Source organism: Neomonachus schauinslandi, chromosome 9 (genome assembly GCF_002201575.2).
Source record: "Neomonachus schauinslandi chromosome 9, ASM220157v2, whole genome shotgun sequence".
NCBI lineage: Eukaryota > Metazoa > Chordata > Mammalia > Carnivora > Phocidae > Neomonachus > Neomonachus schauinslandi.
In genome coordinates this window covers 106,800,089-106,827,087 of record NC_058411.1, presented here as the reverse complement: position 1 = coordinate 106,827,087, position 26,999 = coordinate 106,800,089, and the positions used below count along the sequence as shown (strand labels likewise).

At 52.4% G+C, this 26,999-nt stretch overlaps 1 protein-coding gene across 4 annotated transcripts in view; it reads left to right on the top strand.

The window, feature by feature from the left end:
- ANP32A (acidic nuclear phosphoprotein 32 family member A) overlaps positions 1–26,999 on the top strand; it is a 37,879-nt gene that overhangs the window by 3,175 nt on the left and 7,705 nt on the right. The window lies entirely within an intron of this gene.

The following is a 26,999-nucleotide window of genomic DNA, read 5'->3' as shown; positions in this document are numbered from 1 at the left end:
GGCGGCCGGGCCTCGTGCGCGCGGGCCGGGCGCGGGCGCGCTGGGCCGGCCCCTGGCGGGCCTCCTGGCTTCCCAGCTGCTTCGGAGCTCGAGGTGTTTTGTTATTATTATTTTCGTGAAGGCCAGGCCCGCCGGAGGCCGAGCCCGAAGGGCGCCGAGGCGTTATTGGGGGGCAGGGGCGGCCGCCGGGGCCCTGCTCGCCTGTGGCACGACTGCCGGGCGCCGGGCTGCCATTTTGTCACCGTGGCTGTTGTCGCTGTGGGGGGGTGTGCAGAGTCTTGCGCCATCGCCCCGACGGCCCCGGACGTGGAGGCAGCAGGGGAAGCCGGCTCCGGGGACCCCGGGTTGTGCTCTGGGCCCCGAGGGGGGGTTCCCTCCCCGCGACAACGGCCTGAGGCTCTGCTGGAGCGTCGCGGCGGCGGTCGCCCTGGGAGGGCGGCGATCCTCCCAGCAAGTGCTCCCCCCCACCCCCCATCGCGCTCCCTATCTCCCCCGCCCCTCTTCTCGCCAGTGTTTCGCCCTTCCTCCCGCTGGCGTTTTAGACGTAGTTAAATGTGGCCCTGAAGACGTGCTGGTCGCCCCGGAGTTTGCTCTTTCGGAGGAACTGATAGGAGGGTTGGGGGAAAAATTAAACATGAGGTTTCTTTTTCGGGAGGGGGGCGCGCGCGCGACTCTAGCGGCCCTGACTGGAGCCAAGGACAGCAGCCGCTTACCCGGGAGGGACGAGTTGTCGATGTGTTGGGGAAACGCCCTCCGGGGCTGGGCTCTCCGGGAAGGTAGGTCGCGCTCCGGGTTTCAGGTGGGTGTTGCAGCGCCCTGCAGTCTGCTAGGGGAGCCCCCTCCCCCCGTCTTCTTCTGCCCCTCCCCTTTTATTTTTTGCCTTGGGGAAGGCAGTTTACGGTAGTAAACGTCACCCTAAACCGAAAAGAGAAGGGAATAAGGCTTGCTTTTTAAAAAAGTAAGTGATGTCTTTCTGCCGACCGCCTTTCTGCGTCACGTCTCTGGCTTCTCTCCGGGACTTTTTAAAAGCCGATGTCAGTGCTGGTTAACAGCACCTCACTGGTTAAAGTCTGGTGTCTGCATGAGACTAGCTTTGATGGCAGTGCCTGGCAGAGGCTGCCCAGGAAGCCAGGTTTTAACTTTGACCTTTGGAATACGTCGCATGATGTTTTCCAGGCTGACTTACTGCCTAATTGGGTTCATGTAGCCTGATATTAACTCCAGTTTATGCAAGCCAACCAAGGATCCCCAGGCAGAAAACTGAGCTCCAGCTCGGTTTGGTCATGGTCGGTTATGTTTTGTTAATGGATATGCTGCTGCTGCTGCTGCTGCTGCTGTTAGTTTCGAGTCTGGGGGCTCCATCGTGAAGCTGGGTTTTGGAGCCCCCACGGACCTGAGTTTGAATTCTGACTGCTACAAAGAGGTAGGATAAGTTAACCTCCTCTTTGAACTTTAGTTTCCTCACCTGTAAAAGGGGGGTGGTGATCTGGTTTAATGAGTAAGTGACAAAAGTGGCTCGATCTGGATCTGGCCCTCAGGTGCTCAGTATGTGATAGTGTTATTGGAGAGAGAACTGCCGTACCATGAGGCACAACTTTGAGCTTCTCTCTGGTTCTGGACAACAACAACAACAATAATAGTGAATGCTCACACAGCCCCACCCTGTGCCTGGCACAGTTCTAAGTGGATTAGACAGATGAATTAAACTAGTCCCCACAGCAGCACTGTGAGGTAGGTACTATTATTATTCTCGTATTACACACAGGGAAATTGAGGCAGAGAGAACTTACCACAGTTAGTCTGCATACTCCGCTTCTTAGTCTCTGTTCCCTCCCCTGAAGCACCCTTTTTTGTCAGACACCAAGGGGAAGAGCTTTTTCTTCTCTGGCTTTAAAACAGTGCCACCTTATGAGGGATTGAGTTTCCTGTCATTGAAGGTACCGACGTGAACCCGGGATGGCCTCCGGTTGGAGATACTGAGGTGGATGGTCAGGACCAGGGGCTCTGATACAGGGGAAACTGTACACTTTCTGAGTTTGGTTTAGAACATCACATCTGTTTAGGCTGAAATAAGTCTGTCCTTTTAGGTGTTGGAGTATACATTTTGGGTAATGAGAAGACTCTTAGGCAGTGGTTTGTATGGGATTTTGCATGTAATGCATTTTCCATTTTTGTCACCATCTACAGCCAGAAAACTGAAGAGAATTGGCATGGCCTCTGTACCTAAGATGTAGTATACTAATAACAAGTCAGGGATCATCTCCCTTAGTTCTTCTTAACAACTCGTCAAGGTTAGGCAAAGCAGTGTGACATCCTCCATGTTGCGAGGGTGGTCACTTTATACAACAGAGTTGAGTTCTCGTCCCACCGTTAAGCCAGGGGCCCCTTTAGTTGGACAGTAGGGACTCTTGAGAGTTGTGTGGTCCATTAGGTCCCAAACATGGCCCCTCATCAGAATCATCTGGGGAGCGTGTAAAATGCAGATCCCACAAGGGTCGTGAAATTCAGGGTGAGCTACCTGTTTCAGTATCATGAGCTAAGAATAATCTGGACACAGAAACGTTGCAATCAATGTGATGATGTGGAACACTTAACTTTGAATCTCCATTAAGTGAAATGTTATCCCCCCAAAAGAATTCCACTTGTCTTGTTAGATGGTTATAACCCTTCCACCCCCCAAATTGTATTCATTATAGATCTTGAATTTTGTCAATAAAAGAATTGTGGAAAGTTGTTTTCTGTCATTATAAAAGTGCCTGTGTAGTATTGTTAGTTTTGTCTCTAGATAAAGTTTATTGTCTGGCCTTTTACAGAGAAAGCTTGGTGATCCTTGTTTGGGGACCGGTGGGATCGGGATCTGGGTGGTTTTTTTTAATTATTTTTAAATTTTTTATTAAACATATGGCAGGCCATTCATTTGGGTGGTGCTTTAGGAGTCTTTCCAAGGTTTTCTTTGTGTGCCCTTTAACTAGTTGATGCCTAGTGGAAATCAACCTCGTTACCAGTTTAGAATTGAGTGTCCCTTCCATCTAGAAGTTCTTCTGTATAACCAACTAAAATTTCTCCGGAGTTTTGCAAAAGGTTTTTGCATATCTTGTAGTTAAATAGTTACTCTTACATTTCAGATGTCTTCTTAGGGCTTTGGGGCCTGCAGAAGGTGCAGCAGCTGTGTCCTCCATGGCCGACATCAGACCCTCAGAACACAGGTCTTTGAAAGCCCCAGATGATCCTGCAATCTCTGGTTCTGCCCTGCTGCTCTCCCACCATGCATGTTTTCTGGGGAACATACCAGCAACAAAGTGGCTTTGAGTTTCAGCTTCTTTCTGCCTCTAGCCTTTCGTGCTTGAGCTAATGAGCAGAGGGAATAGAAATAAGATTGGCCAGACCGAGGGGAGGAGGGAGATGAATTCAAGGGGAAGAATTCCAGTTCCCATAAGTTTGGCATGTACTTTAAGAACAGCAGGCCGAAGACCCAGTTCCCTGTCTTGGCCGCTTGTGCACCCCCAGCCTTTCAAGGTGACTCCCTCTAGACTTAACACAGTCCTTCTTATTTGTAAGACAGGCACCTACCTTAGCTTCTGATCATCCCAGAGCTTCAGTCCAAATGAATGATACCACATTGAAATAAGAAACTTGGGGCTGTGGGTGACCCTTTATGGGTATTGTATATAGGATACTCCACAGACCCGCCCCACTACCTTGGTGTAGTCGCTTGGGAGAGGAGCTCAGAGCTTGTTGCTGGGTGGTGATGAACCCTGGTCGAATGAACTTGGCCCAGTTGTTTGGCCTGAATTCTGACATGAAGAGGAGGCTCATTACTCTGGTGTCCAGAGGGGGCCCCTCCCTTCCAAGATGGGCGCTACCATACCTCCCCACCCTGTTTTGACCTGCCCACCCCCTGCTCACGCTAGTTGTCTAGTCTCCCAGGAAATACACACCATCAGTCCCCCATCACCACTACATTCTTCCCACAAATACAGGGAAACAGGGACCTGACTTTGAATCTTATAATCTTATGTTACATTGAAATACAATCGTACAAATGATAAATACCCAACAGTGGTGTTTTCATTAAAGAGATGGAGTCTGGCAGGGATGGAGAATTGTGAAGGCATCTGTTATTCAGGACTTGTCATTTAATAAAATTTGTTGAAACAAGATGAGCAAAGCACCCATGGCCCTGGGCCACCTGCCCGGACATGGAAACAGCCTCCTTATATAGAACCGGTTGTCCTGATGATATTTGTTAATACAAAGTCTGTAAACAAGATAAAATATCTTTGTTCTGCCACACCAGGCCCTGTCTTGTGCCCACTGGGCCACACCCTGCAACCCCCATGTTTCCACTCAGATTTATTTTGTTTTAGCCCCACAGCTGCCCTGGTGTGCTCATCTATCTTCTTTACCAGAACTTGCTCTAGGCAGCAGATCTAAAAGATCAGCTTACTTGCTCCACAGTCACTTACCCTAATGTGGATTAAAGTCAAAGCTGTCTTTCCCAAAGATGTTTGTGTTTGGAGATTCTGGTTTGGTGAGGAAGTTAGCAGAGGACTATTAGAGACTTGTGTGCTGTTCTCAGTTTTGCCACTAACTTGGACAAGCTGCTGGGTTTCTCGGGGCCTCTGTTTCCTCTGCTCTAAAATGGGAGTATTGAATTAGATTGGTGGCTTTCACACTTCCTGATCCTAACATAAAAATACGTTCCACACCACTACCCAGTGTGTATATACTGACAGGTTACACAAAACAATGACAAGGTGCTTCCTTACTCCATGGAAAACACTTCTGTTCATTTAAAAAAAAAAAAATAGTGTACTGGCTTTGACCCACAAATTGATCACATTGCTTGTGATTATTTGAGAGACATTAAAAGATGAATATTAAGATTCCTTCACACTCAAACATCTTGCGGTTTGATTTGGGAGAATGAGAGAATGCCGTTGGTAGCTCTGTGAAATCCCTCCAGGTCAATAGCGATTTCTCCTGCTTTTAAGCCAGCTCGTCCCTGGGTCCCCATGTTCTCAAACTGCACCCCTTTGGTTTTGTTCTAGCTCTTTCCCACCCCAAACCTTCTCATGGCGTTAAGGAATCCTTATCCTAAATTCCTACCCCAGGTGGATGCCTTCCAAGGTTCCTGGTTATGCCGGGAGCCCCCAGCCAAACATGCCCCCCTTCTCTGCACACTCAGCCACCGGGCTCCTTCCATCCTCTGTGTGCCACACACTGTGCAGGTTGCCCGCGGGCTCCCACGTTTTCCAGCGCGGAGGAGAGACTGTTGGGGAGAGAGGAGAGTGCCTTTGGCTCCTGCTTCCGCGCAGACTACCTGGGTGGTGCATCCTGTCTCCCCCACTTGCAGCCACGGCACTTCTTGTCTCTCCGCAAAGTGATGATAGAACAGTACCTAGTGCATAGTAAGCGCTCAGTGAACGGTAACCGTTATTGGTATCATGGTCGGTTCCGCTGGAGCACCATCGTCGGCATTCACTTAAAACACACACACACTAACAACAGACACGTCATATTAAAAAGTCACATTTGTTTCAGTGAGAAAAGAGGTTAGAAGCTAGAGAGTCTAACTTGGCAGACGTCTTTTTCCACACAAGCAGTTCAATAGTAAACGTGTTGTTTCTAGATGTGAGTATAGCTGTAGCATCTCCAGCCCGTGGAGCTGCCCCAGCACCGGACCCCAGGCGGTTGCTAAAGAGGGTAAGGTCACCGCCCGCCCTCTCCCTGGCTGTGCCCTTGCTCACTGCCCAGGGCAGCTGCATCGGACCCCCTCCCGAAACTGCGCTCCAACCCTGCCCCCTTGGCCTCCGGGCCACCCCCTCATCTCTCACAGAAGATCCACACCTGGCTTCTGAAGAAATGCCTAGCCGGAATCCGTGCCCAGCTCAGCTCCGCTGTCCTCGGGGTCCAGTCCGCTCCTGCTGCTCAGGTCCCTTTTGCCTCCTGGGCCCCTGAGCCACTCTGATCCTTTGGTCCCTCTCAAGCTTGGATGTTTCTCCCATCTCAAAGCAAACAGAAAACCTGGCTTGATTCTTCCGTGTCACCGTAGCTGCTGCCTAGCTCTCTCTTCCCTTTTACAGTCAGACTTCCTGAATTGTCTAGAACCACCTTCTCCGTGCCCTCTCTTCTCTCACACCTCGGCCCTCCCCCTTTGGTTGGCTTCCTAAACAGCTCCAGAAAGACCACCTCACTGTCTTCCTGACCTTCCTCAGCAGTGTCTGCACCCTTGACCTTACTAGAGCCGTTCCCTCTTGTTCTCCCTTTCTCCAGTACGTCTCCTACAGCTCTGGCCACTCCTTGTTTCTGGGGTCCTTTGTCCTCCTCTGGGTGGCCATGAAGTATTGTGCCCGGGCGGGCCTGGGCCTTGGACCCTCTCATTCTGCATTCTCCCGCCCTGACCGCGGAAGGGACCGGGCGCTGTCTGCGATCTGATGTGGGCCTCCCGGCCCCGAACTCCTGGCTCAGCTCAGGACCCACCCGATGTCTCCACCGGAGTGTCCAGAAAGAACCCCAGGCCTCTCTGTCACCTCCATCCTCCCGCAGATGCACCCATGATCTTCTGTCTGTCACAAGGTCCTGTCTCTTCGAAATACTGTCCTCTCCTGCCTGCCAGCTGATGTCCCCGCATCAACAGCCCCCTTGAGCCATGCTTCAGACTTCAGCCAGCATGCTCTCACCAAAACAGATGTAATGGTGCCGCCGTGCTTCGGATACATAGTGTTCTTAGGAGACCGTCCAAGAGCCTTACCAAGACCTTCCTCAAGTCCTGCGTGGACTGGCCATGGCGTGCTCTCATCCTTTCCCTCACCGCCTTTATTCCTGCAGAACTACTCTGGGCCATAACTGCTACCGCTGTCACCGACTTAGCATCTAATTGTCTCCACCAGCTCCCTCACCCTCCACCCTCCTCGGCTCTGGGTCTAGCTCTTTTGTTATGAAACTCTTAGAGAAATTTCCTTCACAGAGCTTCAGTTGGTAATTATACATACTTGAACGTGAGTGTTTGCTTGAGCATTTCTGTCCCCCTGTGTAGCCGCATGGTTTAAAGGCCCCGTTTTTGGTACACGTCACCGTGTACCCTCAGCACAGCACTGCCCTTGGCACATGGTGGGCATTCTAGAAATGTTGGTTGAATGAAGAGACCAGGGTGCTTGCATGTTCTTGTCATTGTCATCACCTTCTGTCTGGAAAGCCAAGCACAAGCCCCTGAAACAAAGCATCGGAAAGAATGTAGGGTTTGTTTACCCGCCCCCCCCACCCCCACCCTGCTCTCCCCTGGGTGAGTGAGCTTCTGCCTCTGGGATGGTGATTCACGCTTTCTTAGTACCCTGTGCTCCTCAGATTTTTCTGGTTCTTACAGCCCTAGCATAAAGAATTTGAACCTCGGCCCGAGTTTGTCTACCTTTTAGTTAACGGGTTGTTCACATGCACCATGTGTACGTGTGTACGTTATAAAACACAACACCAACAAACTTAAACCTCAGAAGCAGACATCAAAAATATTTAGAAGTCCTAATATTTTCTTCCTGCAGGTCAGTGGATTGTGTTGGCCGGTCCACTCAGGAGACTACTCTTATAATCTGTGGCTGGTTTTATTTTTAATTTGGTCATGAAGGTCCGTGCTGTGTAAGACATGCCTGTACGTTACCCAGCACTCTGTCCTTATGCAGAACTTCCCAGCTTTGGTGCGTGTGATGGGTTAGGGGTGGAGAGCATTCTTAACCCTTCCGTGACAAGCAGGGGAAATGCAGCGGTCTGCCAGAGATCCCCAGCAAGGGGAGTGCCTGCTGCCTGCTTTGGCTTGGTGCACACACCCACCAAAGCCCCCTCGGGCCGTCCCTGAGGGTCTGGCAAACCCCTGTGCCGGGTCTGCAGATGTCTTGTGAGGCTCACAAGTGTCTGAGGTGAGAGGGCTTGATGAGCAGCAGACGGAGGCCAGTCAGAGTGGGGGAGAGGAGACTCTCCTACTTGTCCTCAGGCTGGGAATAAGGGAAAAGCCGGGTCTGCTGCAAGCTGGAAGGACAGGAATGGAGAGCCAGAGTGAAGTCTGGAGGAGAAGGGCCTGTGGCGTGTCTGTGTGCACAGCGTTGTGCTGAGACTCTGCAGTCAGAAGTGTCCAGAAGGTCTCCATCGCTGAATTCTGCTGCCTCCCTCAGAAGTCATGAGAGAGAGAGAGAGAGTGTGTGTGTGTGTCTGTGTGTCTGTGTGTCTAGGGGGGTGGTGGGGTTGAGGCAAGAACCTGTAGTAGTAAATTAAAGGGATTCCTTACAGGTTTCTTCAGGGGCATGTATCCCAGGGAGGCACTCATCCCCCATTATGTAACCAACTTTGTCTGTAGCTGCTGGCCTCACCAGCAGGCCCAAACGGTGTGGCTGTGAAGGGAGGGAGGGTGCGGGGAGCCCACTTTCACTGACACGGCCTGTATGCCCAGCATCCAGAATGATGCAGGGAGTTCCGTGAGTGCTGCTTAAGAATCTGGGTAGCAGCTTGAAAGCCCTGAACCCAGTTCCTGTGTTCTGGGTGGGGAGTGGGTTACAGACGGCTGGAGTGATGTCTCTGTGGTGGGGTTGGGGAGACAGAGCACACACCGGAGAAAGAAGGGATGCGGCTCGGAAGGCAGATTTCAGCCCCAGCTGTGTATCCGAGCCACCAGGGGAGCATTTTAAGAAATTCCCAGGCTCTACCCAGCTACAGAATCGGCTTCCGAGCGTGGTGCCCAGTCCGTGTATTTTTAGACTGCTCTAAAGGGGGCTCTAAAGCGCAGTTGGGAACCGCCACATTGAGGCAGGGTGCAGAACTTCACAGCAGGTAGGAAGAAGTAAACTGAGTGGATGTCAAAGAAGAGGAAAATGGAAGAAGGAAAAGAGGAAAGAGGGGTGTGGAATTCCAGCCGCTGGGGTGCCCGGCTCCGGTCCTTGGCCTGGCGCCCCTCACGAGGGCACTCACATTCCGGCTCCTCACACTTGTACCCTGGACCCGTCCCAGTCTCTCATGGGGCTGCTACTGGAGCGCCCAGTGGTATCTCTTGAGCAAGCCCGGAGTTGGCCCTTCCTCCGTCCCCGGCGGACTGAGAGGCCAGGGGGCCTTGTGTAAGAAGGAGGGGACCCAGAGCCAAGCAGGCAGGGGGAGGGGGCAGTGCCCGAGCTGCTGTGCTCCACTGTTTGAGGACACCCGGCCGGTTTTCTGTGAGCCTTGGCTGCCTGGTCTGCAAAATGGTGACTAACAGTAATACCTGGTTCCCAGGGGTTGTGGTCAGGACTGAAGGAAATGTTTGTGCCAGGTGTGTGTCGTGAGGCTAGGGGATTCTAACCAGCCCGGGCTTGAAGGAGCTGTTTGAACAGAGTTGGGGAGGGGGCGGCCTCTCTGACTGAAGAAGGCCCTTGCTCGGTCGCTGGGCCTGTGTGTGGTGGGAGCAGTTTTAAGGGGAGCTGTCTTTGCCTGCCCCAGAAGGAGGCCCCCCCCTTGGAGCTGCTCTCACAGGTGGGAGGGGGCGGGGGGGGCGTGCCCAGGCAGGAGACAGCCCCGCGTTTCTGTGGAGGTGGGGCTGGTGGGGCTGTTGGAGCTGCAGACATCCCCTGCCCCGGGGCCTCCCTCTCCCGGCGGAGTCAGGGGGAAGGGGCTCTCTGCCTGGCTTGTTTTTTCTGGAGCACTTGTTCCCTCCTGCCCCTCAAAACTCCACGTCTGCCCCACTTGGGCCTCTGTCATTCACACAGCTCCTGAGAGGTCTCCTCCAGGAAGTCTTCCTCCACTCCCTGGAAGAAAGGGTGAGATTTGCACCCCTCCCAGGTGACATCAAGAGGTGGAGGTCCCCGGGACCCGCAGCTGTGCTCTCCCCAGAGCTCATTCCGGTGGCACCTCCCTGGGGTGTGCGTGGTGGCTGAGCTCTCCGTGGGGTCAGGTCAGTGTGTCCATATCCCCCTGCCGGAGGGTGCTGTTAAGGGTTTGCAGGGACAGGCACAGCTCCCCTGCAGCTGGGTGCATCAGGAAGCCTGTGCGGTGACATCATGCGTCTCCAGCCTCCCGCCTAGCTGCCTGTGGGAAGGATCTGTCTGTTTTGGCACCGGGGCCTATTCCATATGGACGGCCAGGAATTGGCCATCTCAGTCACCCAGGGTGTTCCTGCCACTTCTGCATGTCTCCTTTTCCCCCCTGGAGATTTGGGTGCACCCCAGGCGTGGCCTGGGGGGGTGGGCAGGCGTGCACTCTGGTACAGCTCCCCAGCTGTGTCTGGGAGGCTTGAAGAATCCTATCTGCAGAGGTTGGCCTGCCGCCATAATGAATGGTTCTGCTCCTTCTAGCCCGTTTGCGGCTCTGTTGCAGATATGGCTCTGTGCGTCTTGGTCAAGAGCGCTGGCGTGTCTGCACATTTAGGTGTGGTCTGTGAGTCTGAGGAGGCTTCTAGAGTAGGGCCCTCTGGGGCTGCTGATTTGGGTGGAGGTAGAGGCACTGTGGTTATGGGAGCAGAAATGGAATGCTGTCCTCCTAAAGTGAAGGAGTACGTGGTTCAGGGCAGGCATTTGGCCTCCGTAGGCACTTGGGAGCCTTCCCTCAGTTCCAGTGGCCAATGTGGTCACTGCCATGAGTGGCCACAGGGGAGGATCTGATGTGGAAGTGAAAACACACTTCTGCGTTTGACCAGTTGGGCCATAGACTCCGACAAGGTCTGGATCCTGGTCTGCACGGTGCCCACTGTCCTGGGAAAGCAGACTTGTGTCGGGCAAATGCTTTGCTAGCCCCGGGAGGCTTATGAAGGCCACAGATGCTAAGCAGCACTTGGCCAGCTAGTGTCTGACGTTAACCAGAGTTAGGAGGGTGATTTTTTTTAGATAGAAAATGCTGTGGTGGGGTGCCTGGGTGGCTCAGTCGTTAAGCGTCTGCCTTCGGCTCAGGTCATGATCCCAGGGTCCTTGGATCGAGCCCCGCATCGGGCTCCCTGCTCAGCGGAGAGCCTGCTTCTCCCTCTCCCTCTGTCTGCTGCTCTGCCTACTTGTGCTCTCTCTATTAAATAAATAAATAAAAATCTTAAAAAAAAAAAAAAAAAAGAAGATGCTGTGGAGGGGTCATTCATCTTCACATATGGATTGAATGACCATCGTGCTCTGGGTCTTTTCTGGGCATCCTGGATACAGCAATGGACTAGACAAGCTCATCCTCCATGCTGCCCACATGGGACCCCTGTTCCGCTGAGGGAGATGGTCAATAAACTAAAGACTGCTGCTGTGCTAAGTGCCAAGAAGACAAAGCTGTGTTAAAGGGAATGTGTGAGCCAGGAAGTCTTCTCTGAGGGGGTGGCATTTCTGCAGTCACTCGAATAACCTACACTGGACATCTGGTCCCGGCAAGCCAGAACCTTAGAATGTCTGATCTTGAAGTACCTACGAGTCACCTTGCTGATGAGCAAGCTGAGGCCCAGCGAGGTTAAGATGCAGATTCATGAGGCGATAAATAGGAAAGATGATGTGATAGAAGAGGGGGACAAGACATAACTGGCCAGTACTCTGCTCACACCATCATTGGGCATTTCCCTGGGCCGGCTGACCCTCTGCCTTTTCATCCCGGAATGGCTTTTATTATCCTGTCAGGACTCAAGCTTTGCAAGATCGGTAAATATCTGTACTTGCAAATTTGTATTTGTTAACAATAGCAGACTTATTGTCTCCTTTATGGCTGTGTGAGTTGGGGGGTGGGGGGCAGAAAGTTGAAGCACATCTTGTGTCCACCAGTCAGCGCTCCAGGCAAGGGCTCACCACCTGGTGGTGGTCTCTCCCTGCCGAGGCAGAGATGTGGCCCAGTTTGGGTGACCACAGGCTCCTGCTGCCCATCTCCGAGGGATCTCCACGATTCTTTCTGAAAGAGCTGAATTTCTCAGAGGATCCCATTGCGACTTTTGGGATTCCATCTGGCCCTGCCAGCCTGGTTCGAGGGTCCAGGTACCTCTGGGTGGGCTAGGGAGACCCTACCGATGCCTCTGACCAAAGCTGGTGAGGTAGGTCCCAGAGGGCCCCGAGGGCTTATTTTCAGGGAGAAACACACAGTAAAATCAGATCACAGAACCAGCCCTGACCCCCCTCTTCTCCCAAGGACCAGCCTTAATTGGCTGAAAGTTTTCATCTAGAAGAAGGTGTCCTGCATGAAGTTGAAAAGAGCTTCTGGTGAAGTAAGACTTCATTAATTAGCCTGTTAGGGAAATGGCTTCCCATTATTATGGGGGCTGGATAAATTTGATGACCACTGTTCTCCTTTGGCTTCTGAAGGGAAGGCACTGGATTTTCATCCTTGTACTAAATACTGAGAAAAATGTAGTATCTTCTGCAAGCATTTTGTTTGTTTCTAAGTGTTGGGTATCTATGTGCCAGATACCATATTTATTCTTATTTAATCTGTACAGAAATGCTATAAGTGGGATTACTCCCACTTTAACAGATGAGGGAACTGAGGTTCAGACAGCTAGTTAAGGAACTAGCTCAAGGTCACATGCTACCGAGGAGCTGTGCTTGAGTGCAAAGCCGGGTCATTGACGTCAGAGTCACCTCGAATCTTACCTGTGACTTCCTCCATCTTCCCAGCCACTTTGGGGCTGCTGATAATATGAAAATGCTCTAGATTCCTGACTTTATTTCTTTCTCTTCTCTATAAAATCTGCTGCATTTGTTTTTCCCTAGAAGGGTGAACATAGGATACCAGCATTTCTGATTTTAAAACGTATTTTATTGTGACATAAAACACATTAAAGGAAATAAATGTGAGGTTCAATAGATTTTTCTCCTTTGGATTTCCGCCACCCCCCCCCAAAAAAAATCATTTTACATTGTCAGGGAAATCCCAGCAAGGTCAACCCTCCGTGTACCTTCCCTTGCCTTTCTGTGCCGGGGTCTTACTTGTCTGCACTTTCCCTCGTGGCTCTGACGTAACTTCAAACACGCGAGCTTAGGCACACAGAGGAGAAGCATACCTGGGGAGCCTCAGAGGACTGCAGAGGGTCTGAAAAGTGGGAGAAGACCAAATCCTTTTCCAGTAAAAGTAGGCTAAGACAATTAGGGGCTGGGCGCCTGGGTGGCTCAGTTGGTTAAGCGATTGCCTTCGGCTCAGGTCATGATCCCAGGGTCCTGGGATCGAGTCCCACATCGGGCTCCCAGCTCAGCGGGAAGCCTGCTTCTCCCTCTCCCACTCCCCCTGCTTGTGTTCCTGCTCTCGCTGTCTCTGTCTCTGTCAAATAAATAAATAAAATCTTTAAAAAAAAAAAAAAAAAAAGACAATTAGGGGCTTAGGTGCTGCCCCAAAAACTTAAGTAGCAGTGCATTCCAGCCTTAGTAAGAAGACTGTAGTGGTGGCTGTGGGAGGGGCGTGGCCGTGCGTTTTGCCTGCCTTGCGGTTGGCAGGACCCCTCCTGGACCCCTCCTAGGACGGGAGTCAGGCCTCCCCCTTCCTGGGCACCTGCTGCAAGCCTTGGATCATATGAAGTATTTGGCAAACGATACTTTTTTTTTTTTTCTTGATCCTCTAGAACACCCCTAAAGTATACATACGGCCATCTATTACCAGATAAGGAGACTGGCCCTCGGGGCACATGGAGCTGCTCCCCTGAGTCCCTTCTGCTTGTCCCTCCAGACTGGACAATTCCGGGGCAGAAGGCAAGGATGCCTTTATCATTGGGTCCCCAGTGCGTGGTGAGGTACCTGGCATTGAGTAGATTCTAAGCATTTACTGAAGGAATGGAGGTGACGTAACTTGTCCACAGTAGGTATAGTGGTGAACCCATTAAATTGTAGGGCCCCAAGGCTCTGGGACAGCTGCTCTGTGGGTCAGAAGTAGGATCTGATTCCAGCTCTTAATGGTTAATAAGTTGGGTGAACGCAAAATGATGTATGTGGCCGCTTATCTAAATTGCAACATTACTGGGCGCCTGGGTGGCTCAGTTTGTTAAGCGACTGCCTTCGGCTCAGGTCATGATCCTGGAGTCCCTGGATCGAGTCCCGCATCGGGCTCCCTGCTCGGCAGGGAGTTTGCTTCTCCCTCTGACTCTCCCCCCCTCATGTGCTCTCTCTCATTCTCTCTCTCTCAAATAAATAAATAAAATCTTTAAAAAATAAATTGCAACATTACTATAGCAAAAGATTGGAAGCAACCCAAATACTCATCAATAAGGGACTGGTTAAGAAAAATGATGGTACATCCACACAATGGGACATGATGGAAATAAGAAACGAGGAAGGTTTTCATGTACTGTATTACACGAACTTCATGAAAAAAAGGAAAGATCAGTATATAATATGTGAGTTTGGGGTAAAAGGGAAATAAATAAGATTTTGAATTTGCTTGTATATCTGTCAACAAACTCTGGAAGGATACTTAACGGGTGGGATGGTTAACAGGGCAGGATGGGGGGGAGAATTAACTGTGTATCTTATGCTTTTTGGTTTTAGAGCCATGAGAATGAATGATACTTATTCAAAAAATTAAAAAGGAAAAAAAAAATAATGGAAGTGACTTTGGACCCGCTATTCTATCTATCTGGGCTTCAATCTCCCCATCTGAACAATGAGGTGATTGGATTAGAACAAGGCTTCATGTGGAGGGGAATGTTATATGTATTGGGTGTGTCTCTGGCTTTTGTGGACTTTTCCAGGAGATGCTGACCCTGTCCTAGGGTGGTCTGCAGTCCCTTCTGTTGGTGGCCTGGACCTGGATGGGCTCAGGCTGTTTGAGAAAGGCTGGGGTGATGCCGAGAGCAAACGGCCTTCTGCAGAGGGGTGGGCCTTGTTCCTGTCCCCATTCCTGGCAGTTTGTCCTCTGAACACCCTGCCCTGGTGTGACTCAGTTGGTTCTTCCCCCAAACCAGGAGGATTACAGTGAAGAGAGACTGTTCTGGAGCGTTCTGGCAAAGTGCTGCAGTTTAATAGGAAGAAAAATGGCAGAATGTTTTCCCAGGTTATTTTTAATGCTTTTCAGTTCAGCAAACATTAATTGAGAGCTTAAGTGCAAGGCAGTGTGGGGGAGTGAGAGCTACATAACACCTTGTCTCTGCTCTCCGGGGTGCAAAGTGAGAAACTTGAGTGTAAAATCCCTCCTCATACCCCCCAGGACTGCACAGTTTACCTCATCTGTGGGATTGGTAGGAATTCTCCCCATTTCACAGACAAGGAAGTGGAGTCTCAGTGAAGGCTTTCCCAAAGCCACACAGTTCCCAAGTGGTAAAGCCTGAAACCAAACCAGAATTTATCTGCTTTTCATGAGCCCCAACACTTCTAATCAGAATATTCTGCCACAGGATATTTCCCGGAGGTGTGTGTCTTAGGCCCATTTCTGCCTGGAAATACCGGGTGAGCACAGCCCTCGATAAACCTCCTTCACCGGTTTCCTTTATGGAAGGACCGTGGAAATCTCAGTCTTGTGGGCGCATGTTGAACCTTATCCCCCTTTGCTGTGGTCCCAACACTTCTGTCCTCCGCTGCCTGGGAAGCTCACCACCTTACCACCAGTTAGGTGCAGAATGTCCCATCTGTGCGTAAGGGTGGATGTGACAGAGAGCAGCTTTCTTCCCAGCCCATCCTCATGCCACCACTTCCTTTCCTTCCCTTCTTCCACAAATTCTGTTGCTGCCACCTGTCATCCTAGCTGTTTCCCAGAAGAGCCGCCCATGCCCCCCCCGCTTAGGGTCTCTGCCCTCCCTGGCTGTTCCCTGTACCTGGAAGGTTCTTCCCTCGGACTTCACTTGGCCTCAGTCGCTCAGAGCCCAGGTCTTCCCTGGCCGCCCATTCTAGAGTGGTATCCCTTCCCACTGTTGCCATATCCTCCCTGGGTCTTCCCTGTCTGGTTATTTGTATATGTTACATATAGCTTATGTGTACTGGTTTATCTTCTCACTCCCCGCGAGTGTGTAAACTCATGGAGCCTGGCTAGTTTCGCTTAGCCCTGTCTGTAACTGGATCTCTGACACCAGCCCAGCACCTCACTGATAACTCTGTAAATATTGTGGAATGAGTAAATCGCCCTGTGGCCTAACCATGTCACACTTCTTTAAGGAGGAAAGAAGCACATCATAGCATCTTTTTAAGAGGTGAAAACTACCCAAGGCTTCTCTCTTTGCAGAGCTTCATCATATAACAGTAATTTATTTAATAATCGTTCGGCACTGTGTCTGTGTAGAGGCCTCTGCAGACGGTCACTTAGCAGCCTCTGATGTGTGGACTTTTCCAGGAGATGCTGGGGTTTTCAGTGCAGCCCATTCTTTTGTGGGACAGTCGTAATGATTTTAAACACCCTTACAGTTTACATGGGGCCGAAGACTGCCTCTCTGTAATTCCCGCACACTGATCTCCGTTCTCAGAGAGCGCGGAAGAAACGGACTTCCGCGTGCACATACACTCCTTCAAACAGTTGGAGAAAGATGGCTTGTCGCAAGGCACCCCACGCCCCGGCCGGATCACTGCCGGGTCCTTGGACTGTCCTTCCAAGTGCCTGCGGCTCTCAGGGGCCTTCCCATCCTCGGGGCCTTCCTCAACTTCGTTCGGCTTCGAGGTTCAGAATGTAAGGTTTAGTCCCGTCCGAGCAGTGTTTTGGGACCCTGACCGAGGAACCTTGGCCCTTGTTGACGTGTCTCTGTCCACACAGCCTGGGATGGCTTCGACTGATGAAGACAGAACTCAGTAGGTTCTTGTTCACGCTCTCTTGAGTGGTTGGGCCCCTCTCTGACTCTTCCAGAATCATAAAGGTTGTAAGGTCTTTGGTTTTGGCTTTTAGCATTTTGAGATTACAGCAGCTGTAGTAGGTCGGCGAAGAACAAGGAACCCGACCCGGACTCTATTTTAAAAGATAGTAAATACGGGTCAAGTTCTGTCTCCAGAATCCCCGAGAAGAGGGTGGAACTCTGGAAGTCCAGCCAAATGTGCCGAGCCTTTATAGCTCTATCGCTTCTTCCCTCTTTTTCACTGCCTGTGGCTTTTTTTAGGGTCTGTCTGTCCCTCTGCCTTCCGTGTTCCTTCCTCCCCGCAGCCCCTCGCTTCCCCGTTCCTTCGTTGCGCTCCTGCCACCGCTCCCCCTCCCCGCTCTGCCAGTCTGCAGACATACGGAACCGTTTGTCCAGGTCCCTCGCTAATACTTTGACCCTAAGCCTTTGGTTTACAGACTTAGGCAAGTTGCATGTGTCAAATCTCTCTCAAGGAGAAAGAACGGACATTAAATTGCTTCGTATGTGTGACCCTTGCCTGATTTGTTTTGTGGCCCTGGATAGAAGAAACTTCGGCCCCCAACTTTAGGCTCTTGTGCCAGATTGGTTCCCGTGTCTGCCCACCTTGGTGGCTTCTGATGGGTGGTTGGACGGGAGGGCTTCGGTGGCACACTGCTTGCTTCTGTCATCGCCACTGCCACTGTCATCTTGGGTAGAGGTGGCAGGGAAGGAGGCCACTGAGCCTTTCTCTGCCCCTTCTGCCCCTCCAGCCCTGCTGGCGTGGGTGCCGATGTGGGAGGGAGGGAGGAGGACCAGGATCAGGCCTGGGGCTCTTTTCCTCACAGCTGTTTTCCCTCTCCTCCTCTGTTTCCTCTTGCTTCAAGGAGTTCACCCCGGAGAGGCCCGTGACTTTGGGGTGTGGGCCCTAAATTGGGAGAATGGAGAAGAGCCCAAGGACTGATTCCATAATGGGCTACCTGTGTGACCTTGGGTGAGTCACTGGGTTGGTGTCCACTGAGCTTCATCAGTTGCCAGAGGAGCTGGATTGGATCCAGTGGCTCCCTAGAGGTGGTGATGATGGGATCCTTGGCTTCTCTGAAGCATTTTTGAACAGCCAGCTAGAAATTCCGGCCGAGGCACATCCAGGGGCTATGGGAAGCGGCCCGGCCTCTGAGTCTGGGTAGTGTGGAGTCTTCTCAGATGGGCTAAGCTGCTGGGCCGGGCTGGGCAGAGGCTTGACCTGCCAGCTCATGGATCCCCGAGGAGTGAAACTGAGGAAGCCAATGAATTAACTTTTGTTTCACGGGCTGTTGTTCCACATCGGGGGCCACAGGGACTGGGTAGCTGTCAAGGTCCACATGGGACCCACGGCAGAGACCCTGTGCCATCTTTTCAGACCGTGCTGACTTGACTCCAGTGACATTTCCACAGCACACAGCCCCTGCTGTCCAGGTGATCCCGGCTGGGCTAAAGATCCAGCATCTGATTTCAGGCGGTCCAGGAAGCCATATTTGTGGATTTGCCGAAGAGTGGAATTAGGGGGATGCTTGGCTTCGGAAACTGAATAAGGGGTTAGTTAGCCTTTTAGAATCTAGAAGATTCTTCAGAGCCGTTGCCCACCCCCACTCCATTCTTGGCTCTGGCTTGAGTGACCCAGTCCAGTTTGACCACTTAGCAAGTGTTTGCTGAAGGCCAACCCCGCCGGGCAGAGCACCAGCGGGGAACACTGAGACCTCAGACCTTGGTAAGGCAGTGTTTAGAAGAGAGACTGCAGAAGGAAGGGCTGCCGGGGTGCCCTGTGGCCAAGCAGCAGCTCTCGGAGGGCCCTGGTGGACAGGGGCCGTTTCCCCAGGAGAGGGATAGGATGGGTAGAATTCCAGTCGTCTGTGGATTCAACGAAGTCATGTCTGGGGAAGCACTTGGTCAACTGTCACGTGGGAAAGAAATGCCAGGTGGTGTCACCGTGTTGGCTGCAGGGCAGGGAGGTGAGGCGGGGACAAACTGCCTGGGAAGAGGCACAGGGCTCTTGGTCCTGGAGCACTGGCGGCTGGGAGGCTGTGAATCCTCTGGCTTTGCAGTCCCCGTGGCCGTTAAAGGCTGTGGACCAGGAGTGACGGGACATGACAGGACATGATCAAAGCAGTGTTTTAGGAAGATGGGCCAGGATTAGCCCCTCTGCTCTCCGGGCCTTCCTTTTCCGTCTCCTCATGGCTTTCTGTTGCAGGGGCCAGTGCTATGGCTCTTTATGAGATCATCATGGACAGTGTGGTTTTTGTATGAAGCACAGCATTGTCGAGCAGGGCCTAGGACCCCATGAGCTGAGCTGCCTGCTCCCTGCTGCCCTGGGAGATGGCAGACATCAGATGGGACGATGCCAGACTCTTGCATTTGGAACCCAACACCCTGGGCCTCTGGGGGCTGTTTTTGTGATCCTGGTGTGTTTTAAGAGACTACACGATTGATTTTTGTGTTTCATTAATTGCCTGGGGCCCCAAATTTCCTTTCTGGCATCCCTCAGTGATGAAGCCTGGGCTCTTTTGGTCCATGAAATCTCCCACTCCTTTTGGGGAATAGAGGCTGAGTTTGGATGTGAGGTGGGACTTAAAGTATATGGACCCACAGGAGGGGGTCTCCTCTCCGTGCTCAGGCTCCATTGTCCAGTGTGTGAAGTAAGGGACTGGCAGAAACCCAGAGAAAGATGTGACTTCCCCCAAGGCATACGTCAAGTTACTGGCAAAGTAACCAGGGTCCATCCAGGTCATCAGACTGCCTGATGAGCATCCTTTGCACTGTACCTCCACGCTTCTTGTCCCCCTTTCCTTCTCCGGGTCCCCATTTAGATACCACCTGCTGGGACCAGTGCCTTCACTGGACTCTGCTTCAAACTCCTGCTTCATCACACCCTCCAGGACTAAAGGTGGGAAGGAACAGCCATGGAGAAGAGGTAACCTGCTAGATTGCCAGTTGATCGTGTTCTTCACCAGTTCCAAAACCTCATCTCTCCCTGTTCCCACTCCACCCCCTTCCCGTAGCAAAGTCAGACCAAGACAATTCCTCTCCACTTTCTAGGCCTAGACAGCCTTCTGGACCTATTTTCTGCTGCTCTGGGAATACTTTCTTTCCTTCACATATGCTTAAAGCAGGCAGGGCTAGGGCAGGGTCTGGGTAATCAGGGAAGCCTTCCTCCAGGAGGTGGAACGGACAAGGTCTGCAAGTGGAGTAGACTCTAGACTGATCCAGAAGGGAGGAATGAGATAGCAAGGGGGAGGAAAGCAAGGGCCTGATATCAGGGAGGGGCCCCAGCTCTGCTCGGGGTTCAGTAGCCAAACAGGCCCATTGGACCAGCCCAAAGCCCATGTCCTACAGCCACGCGGCCGGCCTCCAGTTACGAGTCTGTCCTTCTGGCTGGAGGAAGCATCCGCAGTGGAACCAGCTCCTGTGTTTGGCGAGGCAGAAACCAAGACCTCCCCACAACCGCTGGAGGAGGTAGGAAGCCGGTTCCGGGCCGCTCAGGAGCCAGTCACAGGGTTTATGCTAATGCGGGCCCTCCCCCCGCCGGCGCTTAGCCTATTACCCGGGCCCTGGCCGACAGCTTAATTACGCTGCAGCGCGCCCCAGCTTGCGTTCCACGGTTCCCTAAAATAATAAGGATGGCGTCACCGACTTCCCGCGGCCATGTGCTCCCACCCGTGCCTTCTGAGCTCTATTGTAGGAAACAAACAAAATCCAGACACTCAGATGCTTTTTTTCTTGGAGAGATTTTTTTTGGTTTTAAGGTAATGTGGGGACCCTGCCCCTTCGTTAAGATTTTAAAAGATCTTTAAGGTGCAGAGACCAGAGTCTTAGCTACCAGGCGGCTGCAGAATACCCTCCTGTTAGCAGAAATTCGAGAGCTCTGTGGATGATGCCCCAGTCTTCCACTGGGGATGGTGATTTCTGGCCAGAGCAATGGTGTGGGGTGGTGTGGCAGAAGGCTCACCCCGCTCGGGGTTCCTGGGCTCTGGGCCAACTCTGGACCTTGCTTTTTTTCCCTCTGCAAAAAGAGGGCTAAACTGGACCAGCATTTTACAAGCTATGGGTCACATTAAAAAAAGAAAAATCTTTTGTGATGTAATAGGAAAGAGTCATTGTAATTGGGTGTGTTTTGTCTCGGTGCGTGTGTCTGTGCATACAATGTGTGTACGCTGAGCCAGGGCATGAATCTATTTTTTGCTGTGGGCTGTGGTCAGAAAGCCACTGACCTAGATGAGCCCGAAGGCCTTTCTAGCCTTCGAAATGTCTGACTTTTCTCCCAGAGCCTGACTTTCCCCTCATGGAACCTGACTGGTTTTTGCAGGTTTTGCCCCACAGACTATTAAGCAAAAGTAGAGATTTTAGGGTCAAAACAATAAAATCACAAGCATCTGTCACTCCTCTTGAACACCTTTGGGAAGAAGCTCATTTCCCCTCAGCCTTGGTGACTCAAACAGTTTGGCCTTCCAGCTAGAAATGGGATCTGCAACAGGGGATGGCCCATTTAAAAGCTGACCTATTTAAAACCCATGAGCACCAAAAAAACACGGGGTCAGTTTGATTTGAGTCTCCTCTTCTGTGCAGGACTAGAACCTGAAAACTAAATTGGTCAGGGACTGACAGGGTTGAAACCAAAGCTACAAATATTTATTGAATTCTTGCTCAGTGAATGAAAAGAAAATCAAGGCTCAAGGTTAGTGGGGGGGAAAGAAACAAAACAAGGTGTAGATATAAAGTCAAGAGGAGTATATTTTGGGCGTAACATCTTAGCTCTCCGAAATGTTAAGAAGCTTCATGCATTCCATGAGAGACCGCTTTGGTGGCTCCGATATGCTGGCCCCCCTTTGTTCCCATTCGTGTGCCGTGGCTGTGGACACAGTGGGAAAGGGAGCTGTGGATCAGGAAGAAGGCAAGTGGCTTTTTCCAAGCTGGGGATGCTCTAAGTGCATTATTTCACTTAATCCAGCTCTAGGTGATGGGCACTATTTTCATTGGAGGAAACGGAAGCTCAAGGAGAGGTGAGATGAGCTAGCAAGTGGAGAATGTGGACTTGAGCCAAGTCTGTCTGACTCCAGAGCCTGCCTTCTGTCCACCTCTCCACGTTGCCTCCGGAAGTGCTGGAAAAATAAAGAGCTGTTCTCACTCGAGCTTCCTTCTCTGGTTCTGGCCTTCAGAGCGCTGTTTTAGGCCCAAGCTGTCCATTTAAATCAGGGCCCCCTGATCACGGGCATGGGACCCATGCAGTCACACAGGCCCCTGGGCTTCAAAGGGCCCTCCCTTGGGTTTAATGCACTGCTATCGCTGTTTTTGGAATTCTTGACAATTTTTGAGCAGTGGGTCTCACATTTTCATTTTGAACGAAGCCTTGCCATTAAATATAGCCAGTCCTGGCTTTGATATAGTGCATCCCCTTTCTCGGTTTTTCTGGGTCCCTCCTGTCTTCCTTGAGCATGCCTGTCCTCTCCGGGGTGGAGGCATTTGAAGAATGCACTCGGTACCCCTCCGGCTGCTACCTGGCACGCTGCTCCAGCAGCTGTTTCTCGGCCGGCAGCCTCCTCCCAGCCGCCACCACACCTCTTGCTGGCAAGGACCCCAGCTGTGGCTCACCACGGCCTCTGAGTCCCCAGCATGTTACCCTATAACAATGTCATGGGTACACCCTTTACAGAGGGAGGGGCTGCTTCTAGGCGAGAGGTCGGTGTACAGAGCCCTGGGTCAGGTCAAGAGGAGTGTGTGCAGTTGGCCTGCCTCCTGGGGGACACACTGTTTATAAGAGGTCAGGTTCTTTCCCGTCGTGTGGGACCAGTTACACTGTAAGTTTCACGACGGTTTGACTCACTCCGTAGGCCCGGCAACTAGTGCTGTGCCTGGCACGATAACCAGGACATTTGTTAAGCAGTTGCTCTGGTGTCCGCTCCCCGCTAGGCTGATTACGGGGAAGGACAGTCCCTGACCTCTAGGAGGATCGGATGCTTAATACACGATTAAATGATTCATGTGGCAGCTGCCGTTGGTGCCCTGGGATGCTCAGAGCTGGGTGGGGGAAGGCTTCCTGGGGAGCGGGGGGGGCTGGATGCTGTTTGTGGCACAAGGGTGAGGCGTGCGGAGCCCTGAGATTGGGGGAAGTGGGGAGAGGTGGCGAGTGGAGGGCCTCCTTAGGTCAGTTAAGGAACTTGGAATCCCCACCCCAACCCCCCAAGTGGCAGGAAGCCAGGAGGCAGGTTTTCTAGGCTGGAGTTCGCACTTCAAACAGGGACCATTCTCCCCTTTGCGCAGAGGCAGAGCCTCAGAACTCGGGGACCGAGTCAGGGGCATCAGCCGGCCCGCTCCTTGAATGTTCCAGTCGTCCAGTTGTTCCGCTGTCACAGAGACCCCATTTGGAGGCAGAAGCAGACTTGGAGTGACTTAGATGACCGTGACCAGGACTGCAGTGTAGAGAATAGAGAGGAAATGATCAAATTTGAGAGAGCTGTGAAGACAAGATTTCACAGTTTTGAAACAAGCAACGGGTTGTTCCTTAGAGTAATAATGTGTTTGTGTTTATCGTGGATGCTTCAGCTCCCATTGGTGAGAAATGATTGCTGTGTCCTTGCTTTGGGGACAAGTTTTTTAGGAAATGCCGGAGCTGGACAGTCTGATTCCTTGGGAAGCTTCAGTGCCTCCCCACTGACCTCTCGTGGGGGCCAAGGATGAATGTGCAGCCTCCTCGTGGGGGTGACACCTGAGGAGTGAAGCATAGAGTCCCATGTAGTTCTGTCCACGGGTGTTTGAAAAGCTTCTGACACACCAGCAGAGTAAGCCAGTTGTTGGGCTGGAGAGAGAGTAACCACATTCAGATATTTTTAAAGGGCCAGTGGAGTTGGGAGAGAATCTAAACCCAAAGTACAAATTTTCGGTTTAATTTTAACTTTGCACTTAGCTCACACCCAGGATTTGGCAGGGGGACGTGGACCTTAATTTTTTTTTTTCTTTTTTAAGCAGAACATGCCCTGGTTGTAAAAGGGATATGCTCCCCGCCTGGAAGGGCTTGGAGCGGTGGCCACCCCACAGACGGGAGGAAGTGGGTTGGGATTGGAGCAGGAGCTTGGAGTGGATTTGAGGAGCGTTGGGGCTGGTTGGAAGTTTGGAAACATGTGAGCCTGTCCTGGAGTTCTAGGAAAGGGCAGCCTTCCATGGAGTCCAGGGGGCACAGTGAGACACAAGGGGGTGCATGGGATGACTCCAGGCCGCCTGTTGGGCTGGTGTTTGTGTTTTTTCCTGTTTGGTCCATTTCACACATTTCACAGGCAGCTTACCTGCCATCTCCAAAGTAACAGTCACTCCCCAAAGCAGCAATGGGTTTCCCCCTCAGGGTTTGGGCTTTTTGGTGATATCAGCAGCCTCCAGGTCTAACTAAGCCTTGCCCCTCTCTCACCTCTTTGATCTTGCCCAACCCCCTGCCAGGAAGGAAATGCAAAAACCGGTGGGGGTCCCAGAGGCCCCACAGACCTGATCTGTAAGGGCCACCTGCTGGTGCTCCAGACAGCACAGGCTTGCCCCAGTGGCTGGCGGGGCCTCTTCCTACTTGGCAGGAGCAGGGTCCCAGGTCCCCCAGCCCCTCTCCACATCCTTGCTCCCTAAACGCAGCCTCATCTGAATGAGGGCTGGCTTGGGGTTTGTTTTGGTTACGAGGAAGTGTAACCAGGGCGGGGACTGCTAGGCGTGGCCCCCATCCTGTTGGTGGAACCCGTAGAAGAGGGGCGTCAGGGGAGCTTGGAGAGTTGAGTTGGGTCTGAGAGAGCTTGTGCCTCACATTTGGGAACGTCTGAGAAACCATCAGGAGCCAACACTGACCAGCTTGGTGCAAGTCCATTCCTGGGACTTGAGGGTCAGTGGTTCTGAGGTGGCCGAGAGATGGGAGACCCCCCACCCCGGGAGCAGTAGTGAGGATTAGGCAAGCTGGGGCGGGTGAAGCATGTCAAGAGTACCTGTGAGGGCTCAGGAAAGCTCCAACCGTTACTATTAATGAAAACATCAGTGGTAGCAGCTTGCGTATTGTCCCCAAGAGGAATGGCTCCCCATTGGCGGTGGTGCTGGGAGTTGGGACTGGGACCCTGGGTCTGTCCGTAGAATTCCCAGGCAGCACTGTGCCTCTCCGGAAGAATTCCCTGACTCCCAGCACCACCTCCCCCATCTCTAAGACCTTCTTTTCCTTGGCTTATGGCCGTAAGAGGAGAAGCCCTTGACCTGTCTGGAAAAACCACATGTCTGAAATCTTTGAGGCTGTGCTGGAATCCCTTCTCATATTTGTCTTTCTCTGGTGGAGCTTCCAGAATCCCTGGGACAGCGCCTTCTGAAGACCATGGGCCCCGCGGCTCCAGTGTTGAGTGCAGACAGAGGAGGTGGTCTTCCCTCCCCCAACACAGTGGATCTCCCTGCATTTGCCCTGCTCCCCTAAGGCCTGGCTTCCTGGCTCTACACTGATTTCCTGCCCTGGGGTAGAAGGCCTCATAAGATTTATTCCCAGGCACTCTTGCCAGTGACCTTGAGAAGGTGGCTTGACCTGGACATCTGGCCTCTCCTGGGGACTGAGGGAGTGGAAAAGGATTTAACTTCTTCCATCCCAGATCCAAGGGAAAGGCGGGCCTCGACCTAGAACAGGTCAGCTCTGGGAAGGAGCTCCCGTGCCTGGCTTGGCCCCTCCTGGCAAACTGCCACTGTCCTGGGCTGAGCACATCACCTCTCTCCACCAGGGAGGCGGAAAGCAGGGCAGCTGTGGGGCTTTGCAGCCCACACGCGCCCCCGAGCTCCCCTGGTCTGCCTGCTGGCAAGGGTGGGCTGAGAAGGAGCACAGCAGGCCCACTGTGGACTCTGTTCCCCCAAGCTTCCCCCGGCCCCAAGATGCCTGAGCAGGAGGAAGCACTGGGACTGTGGCAAACCCGTCGTCCTGGGCCCAGCAGGAAGTTCTAAGCAAACCAGTCTGCTTGTCCAGGGAAAGAAAAGGCTCTGAGGGGCTTGAATGACCTTTTGGACAATGTGGGACTGCTGTTGAGAAGAACTGGACCATAATGTCTGATGCTGTCTGACCCATCCGTGACAAGTAACGTGTGGGTGGATGTCCCAGGCAGGCAGCGTGCCAGTGACCTCGATGCGTGCTTCCTTGAGGCTGCAGGGAGCAGGTGGATGGGGATGTCGTGTCAGGCACTGGGGGCAGCCAGGAGGAGTCACCTTTCCGGTGCCTGCCAGCCCTGGGTGGCCAGGGAGCAGCCAGACTGCTGGGGCAGGAGTGGGTAACCATGGGCATCTGCCTGGAGGGCAGGACACCCTGGCCTCCCTTGCTGACTCCCCAGGGTCTTTCAGGCCCAAGACTTGATTACTCTCCTCAGCTTGTCTCCTTCCCCTCTGTACGGGAGCCGGGAATCACCTTCAGCCACATTTACCTTTTAGCAACCCAATGAGAAGTAGCTTTTTATCAGTCTTTCTACATTCTTAGAAAGAAAGGATTTGGACCCAAACTTGGGTAAGAAGAGAAACGAGGAAAATCAAAGAACTCTAGGGGCAAAATTGCCTCCAGGGAGTTTTAAAGAAGGGACAGACAGGGTCACAGAGGTGCTTTCCAAGACCAACTTTTGTTCTTTGATGACCTCGGCGTGTCACTGTGGGGCCATCCTCAGTTTGTGGGGTTTCATTTTTTCCTTTCACGTCTACTCTCAGGACCCTACTAAGAGGAGGGTCTAGAGAAGCTCTATCCAATATGGTAACTGTAAGTAGTAAGTGTCTTTTTTCACTTAAATCAAGGAAAATGAAAACTCAGTCCCTGGTTCTCACCAGCCATGTTGCAGGTGCTCAGTGGCCACAGTTGGTCAGTGGCTCCTCTCGTGGTCAGAGCAGGAGGTGTCCATTGTTGCAGGAAGTTCTGTGGCTAGAATGGAGAGTGGGGGGCTCCCTGGTCTGCTGCCCCTACCCTGGGCCAGGCCGAGCTAGTGACCATGGTGACGGGCACCAGACCTGGTGGGCGGGCTCTGGCTGGCAAGCCGGTGACAGCAAGCGTCCGCGTGTGTCTTGGGACCCATCCGCATGCAGGGGGCCACAGGCGCACAGAGGCGGAAGGATGGTGGGGCCTGAGGATGGGAAGTAAGGTAGCTGGCCTTGGGAGGTGGTCAGGCTGAGGCCACGGGGGCCATGGGGGTGGAAGGATCTGACGGGAGGCTGGGGACCGTGGCAGCTTATTTTTTTTTTTTTTAAAGATTTTATTTATTTATTTGAGAGAGAGAATGAGAGAGAGAGCGCATGAGAGGGGGGAGGGTCAGAGGGAGAAGCAGGCTCCCCGCCGAGC